The sequence below is a fragment of the Corythoichthys intestinalis genome, chromosome 20 (assembly GCF_030265065.1).
Source record: "Corythoichthys intestinalis isolate RoL2023-P3 chromosome 20, ASM3026506v1, whole genome shotgun sequence".
Lineage (NCBI taxonomy): Eukaryota > Metazoa > Chordata > Actinopteri > Syngnathiformes > Syngnathidae > Corythoichthys > Corythoichthys intestinalis.
The window spans coordinates 12,904,934-12,910,904 of NC_080414.1; positions in this window are offsets into that span (position 1 = coordinate 12,904,934).

Below are 5,971 nucleotides of genomic sequence, written 5' to 3' on the forward strand. Positions count from 1 at the left end.
CATTGACGCCATAGTCGCTTCACCATCTCAGCAACGCAGGAGCATAACTCAGGTTTAAGAGTAGCGTTTCTTCTCCACAAATCTAGTCAAGTAAAAGTAAAAAATATAGCTTAGTGCAGGGCCGGCCCAGCCTATATGCAGACTATGCAGCTGCTTTGGGCCCCTGACCACTAGGGGGCCCCCAATCTGGCAATTGTTTAATTTATTTTCTATTTTGTTTACTACAGTTTGCTGTATTTGACTTGTGAATTTTGATACTTGATTACAGGCTTAAAAGGTCTTTCTAAACTTTTTACTTTCGTCTTTTAGAAAGGTTTGGTGCTATCTACTGTAAGTACTGACAATCATTTGGGGTGAGAAGTTTGAAGTATGCAGTGCAACAAAATCTGATTAATATACAAAATATGGAGGTATGGGTTGGATTGCATCTATGGGTTTCACAGTACACTGTGTCGAAATGGTGGGCCAAAAATATGGGCCCCTTTGCATTATTTTGCTTAGGGCTCCCAAATGGCCTGGGCCGGCCCTGGCTTAGTGTATACTCTTAGAAGTACATTTTTCTCAAAAACTTACTCAAGTAAATGTAACGTGTTACTACCCACCTCTGAACCCAAGAAGAACATTAATGAGCATGACAGCACTGTCGATATTTCACAAAAGGAGCAGTAAAAGCAAAATGAAAAGGAAAGACGTGATGAGACGAGACGAAAGTAGGGGAAATAAACTGTGTTCTGCCAAAATGTGCAACAACGGTAAATTTGATACCCAAAGTACTACCGTGTGCTTTAAGCTTGTTTTGTTTGGATGCATACAGACGGAACATACTGAAGATGCCTCAAAAAAATACTTAAATGTAGTAATATCAAATAAAAGGGTGATTTAAAAATGCTATGTAACTAATGTGGTCAACAGATCAACAATCTGCTTTCAAGCTACCACACGAAAACACAATGCTTAAAAGTATGAGAGGGAAACACGTGCAAAAAGTATTTTGAGGCAATAAAAAGGTAATCAAAGACTCAATAAAAACACAAATAGTAAGTATTCGCTGCTTTTAACCGATGTGCGCATGTGTTGGACGTGTTGCAGTGGAGAAGGAATTGCAATAAACCGGTAGTGTTCGTCGAGTGCAGGGGTGGGCAACCCAAAATGTTGAAAGAGCCATATTGGACCAAAAAGACAAAAAATGTCTGGCGCCACAAAAAATCTAAAATGAATGGCAACACATGCTGTATGTACCTATTAGAGGTGTGCATCGGCACTGCCCTCACGATTCGATTACGGTTCGGAAGGCCACGATTCGATTCGATTCAGAGGGTCACGATTCGGTTCGATTCGGCAATGCATCGCGATGCATTAAAGCCTGGGATGCATTAAAATTCTAAAGCAAAGCATATTTTTCGTGAATCATGAGGCAACACAAGCGGTCAGACATTAAACGACTTTTTATTGGCTCTTGTGTCACTCCTGGTTGAAGTCGAATGAAAATACTTTCAGATATGTATATTTAAAACAAAAAAAAAACTGATCACAGCATTTAATTAGTGCTTTGAATGAGACCAGGGCTTTCTCTTTTTTTTACACACAGTAGCAGCCTTTCACACAGTGCAACATCTGAACTCCTGTGCAAAATCAGTAATAACAGTCACTGTATTTTAGTCACAACGACCCATCAATAAAAATATTCAAGTAGATATTAAAGAAAACGACAAAGAAAATATTGTAGTGCAGAAGCATCTTTATCGCAATATCAATCCAGGGACAAACTTTGGAGCGGGTGGTTCTTGGCGCCATGCTAGTTTGATGTGTTTGGACAACAAGACAGTCACGACGCAATATGCGTCTTCAGGACTCGTTAAAGGGATCGTTAAGGCTTTTTCATTGTGATGTCGAGGCCTCGAAACACTAGGAACCGGTTCCGAATTGGAATCGGATTTCGATTCCTATCCTTGCCGGTGCCCGTATTTGGAAAAACTACAGCTGTTTCCCCACCGGCTCAAACCTAACATTCTCTAAGCTTTCAAACAAGAAAAAAGATGAAGAAAGATGGTAAAGCTGCCTTGGATTGAAAAATGGCAAAGACCAAAGAATGAAAAAATAAATGAGCAGAAGCCAAAGAATTAGATGGACACATTTTATAGTTTGATTTGATCACTGGAAGCTTCCTGCTTTTGATTCCTGCTTTTGGCTAACTTTTCCTTTTACTTGGAAAAGCTGAGCCCAAACAATGAGCCTTGGGAGTAGGCTTCTACAAACACATACACGCAAAGGCCAAAAAAACAATAATGTATCCCACACGCAGTAATCACACATAAAATAAGCCAGACGCACAAAGGCAATAATTAATGCGCACACGCACGTGTCTATAAAAAAAAAAGGCCAAGTCGGGGCACGTAAAGAAATAAATGGACTTATTGTTTGTTAGGGAACATTGAGGCAACCTTGAGGATTGGTCGCCAGATAAACCAGCATTCCCGCTGTTTGCGGTTATTGTTGATTGAAGTGGACCTGTTTTTGTTTTTGCCGGAACAAGCAAACTATTTGTCATGTTTTCCTCACTCGGGCTTGTTTTCCTGTTCCTAATTTGGAGTTCTTGACTTAATTTAGGACTTCTCGAGAGTGACGACTTGATTCTGGAAGATCTGCTTTCACAAATTCAACTCATTAGGTGCCATTGAAAGTGATAGGCGTCCAATAATCCAGCTTCTGTGTCTGTGAATCTAAATAAGTTTATCATGAGTAGACAGGTTTTACATTGAAAAAAGGCACAAATTCACATTAAAATGCGACAACTTTCACGTTAAAACATGACAATTTTAACGTAGCGACAACTTTGATGTTAAAATGTGATGACTTTCACGTTAAAAAAGGACAACTTTACAACTAACAATGCTAAAATCATTCACATTGAAAGGCGAGAACTTTACCGTTAAAATGTGACATTTTAACATTAAACGACAACCTACATTAAATCGTGTCGCGTTTAACGTTAAAAAACAGCAAAAATTTTACATTAAAACAGCGGTGTTCACGTTAAAGCACGACAATTTAATGTAGCGACTGCTTTAACGTTGAAATGCTTACACATTAAAAAGGATAACTTTCATGTGAAATCATGACAAGTTTCACATTAAAAACCAACAACTTTCAGGCTACAGTGTGGTAACATTCACATTGTCGCAATAATGTTAAAATGTGAGAACTTTAACTCTTGCATTAAATCGTGACAGATTTGTTTTTTATTTTTTTATTTTTTTATTTTACCTTCAGGCATGACAAATCCAAACCATACAGCATTTATATGTGTTTACAGATAATTCAACCTGAAAATGGCAGACGGGAGAAGCCGAAGCTTATTGAATCCCGCCCCCAGTATACCATATAGGACGCAGAAAATATCGAATAACAATTTTTGACATTCAGATTTCGTAGTAAATGCGTCCTTCGCCTTCGAGTGTCTGTAAGCTTTTTTTTTTTACAGTAAAACAGTAAAAACAGCAAAAAAATCACAATAAAACGGCCGCGTTCACACTAAAATGTGACAACTTTCTTGGGCTGCAGCTCTTGATCATTTTAGTACCATAATTTTCAGACTATTAGCTGCTACTTTTTTTCCTTCATTTTGAATTCCGCGTTTTTTGGGGGGTTTAATATGTATCACTGTATTTGACAGTAGCGTCATAAGACTGTCAAAAGACCGTCATAATTATGACATGGCACTTTCATGGGCATTACTGAATACTTATGACAGATTTCATTAAGTGTCATCCTGCAAATTATGTCACTAACTCCATTTATGTCCAGCTGGGATCTGTTACATCCATTCAAAAGTGAGATAATTTGTCGGATAACACTAAATGACATCTGTTGTAAGCATTCATTAATGCTCATGACATTGTCATGTCATTATTATGATTGTCTCATGACATTCTTATGGCCCCACTGTCAAATAAAGTGTTACCAAATACCATAAATAGCAATTAATGAAACAACTGGAACATTAACTGAAGAAATAATTAGCACAGAACTTAATTTTGATTGTTATTTACATCTGTAGCGCTGCAATGCATGCTAGGAGGCATGTTGGACAACAACAGTGTAGACAGCAGGTGGCAGCAGAGGTTGACTGTCTCCCCCAAGGGAGCAGTAATGGCTAAATGAAGCTTCTTGAAGCAATGAAGCTTTGCAGCCAATTGGTTCAATTGGTCTTATGACAGTCGTATGATGTCGCTGTCAAATAAAGGTTAATATCTTTTTCTGTAAATATCCCATAATACAGTGAGGACAGCTGCGGTTTATAGTCCAGTGCGGTTTATCTATAAACAAATGTCTTTTCTTCTCAAATTACACGGATGGTGGCTTATAGTCATATACACCTTATAGTGCGAAAATTACGGTAATCAATTATTCTATTACCGAGTCAGTTCAAATAATCGAGTAATCGGATTAGGAACATTTAATGCGTTGCAGTATAAATTTGAGGCTAGCTAAAATTGCACTTTATAAAGAGCATTAAATGCGAATACAAAATAAAATTCCCGAGTGTTTGCTCAAACTATGCAGGATTGCGCTTTCATTTAAAAATTACTTAAAATTCCTGAGCTTAGTCTCAAACGGTATAAAAGAATAAATGACAGGATCGAAGTACAACAAGAGAACAATTGGCTAACTTGCATAGCAAAAGTCCGCTAGCTTAAATGCTATAAAATGCTAACTTTTTTTTTGTTTGTTTTTTTAACAACGCTCTTAACAAATTGTTCAAACACATATTCTCACTAAAAACTGCTTAGAATACTTATAAACTAAATTACCAATGCATAAAAAAATTTGCTCCAACAAAACTTACCTTATGTTGGTCTTACCAGGGAGCATCTGGATTTCATATTCACTGTTGCCACTAGAGGGCAGGATATGCACCCAAATATATATAAAACTAAATGCAAACGCTTTCAAAACAAGCCATTACAACGCCACTCTAATTAAACTAGGACTGCAGCTATAGATTATTTTAGTAGTCAATTAATCAACTAGTTTATTCAAATAATCGAGTAATTGGATAAGGAACATAAAAAAATTAAAATACCAAAACTGAGCCTCAAACGGTATCAAAAAATAAATAAATGAGGATCTAAGTACAACAAAAGAACAATTTGCTAACTTATATAGCAAAAGTCCGCTAGCTTAAATGTTAAAAACTTTTTTTTTTTTTACAATGCTCTTAACAACTGGTTCGAACACATACTCCCACAAAAATGGCTAAATACACCGATAAACTAATTTACGAATGCATTAAAAAACATAAGCTCAAATTGAAACGTAGCTTGTGTTGGTCTTAACAGGGAGCAGCTGGATTCAGCCATGTGAAATGAGTTATGTCATATTCATTGTTGCCACTAGAGGCAGTGTATCCACCAAATCAATAAAACTAAAGCCAAATACTTTCAAAACAAACCATTACAATCCCACTTTAACTAAACGAATAGTCGAAGCAGCAAAATTTAATTCGAATCTTTTTTCTAATCCAATTACTCGAGTAAATCGAGCACCTTCAACGGCAGCCAATGAGTTCAAATGGCCACCGTGTGAAGCGGCGTCCGCGTGGTTTCCGAGGTCAGCTGCAGCTGTTCGCCATCCCGCCCGCGTCCGAGTGCGGCTTGGACCTAAAAAAAAATAAAATAAAAAGGGCCAAGCCGCGTCGAGTTTAAGATGTCGTCGTGTTTTATGGCGTGGCCGCAGCGATCCAGGTCGCACATGTGCGTCAAAACGAGAAGGATGTGAAGACAAGCCGGGAGTGTACTTTGAAGTGTCACCCGTCTTTATGTTCAAACTTTTGTTTTTTCTTCGGCTCTTTTGTTTCTTTTGTCAAATAAATTTGATCCATATTTCGCATTGTTGCTTTTCATTGAAGGACAGACGTTCCAAAGACGGAGATTAGTTGAACTGTCAACCAAACCCAACAACAAAAATGCTC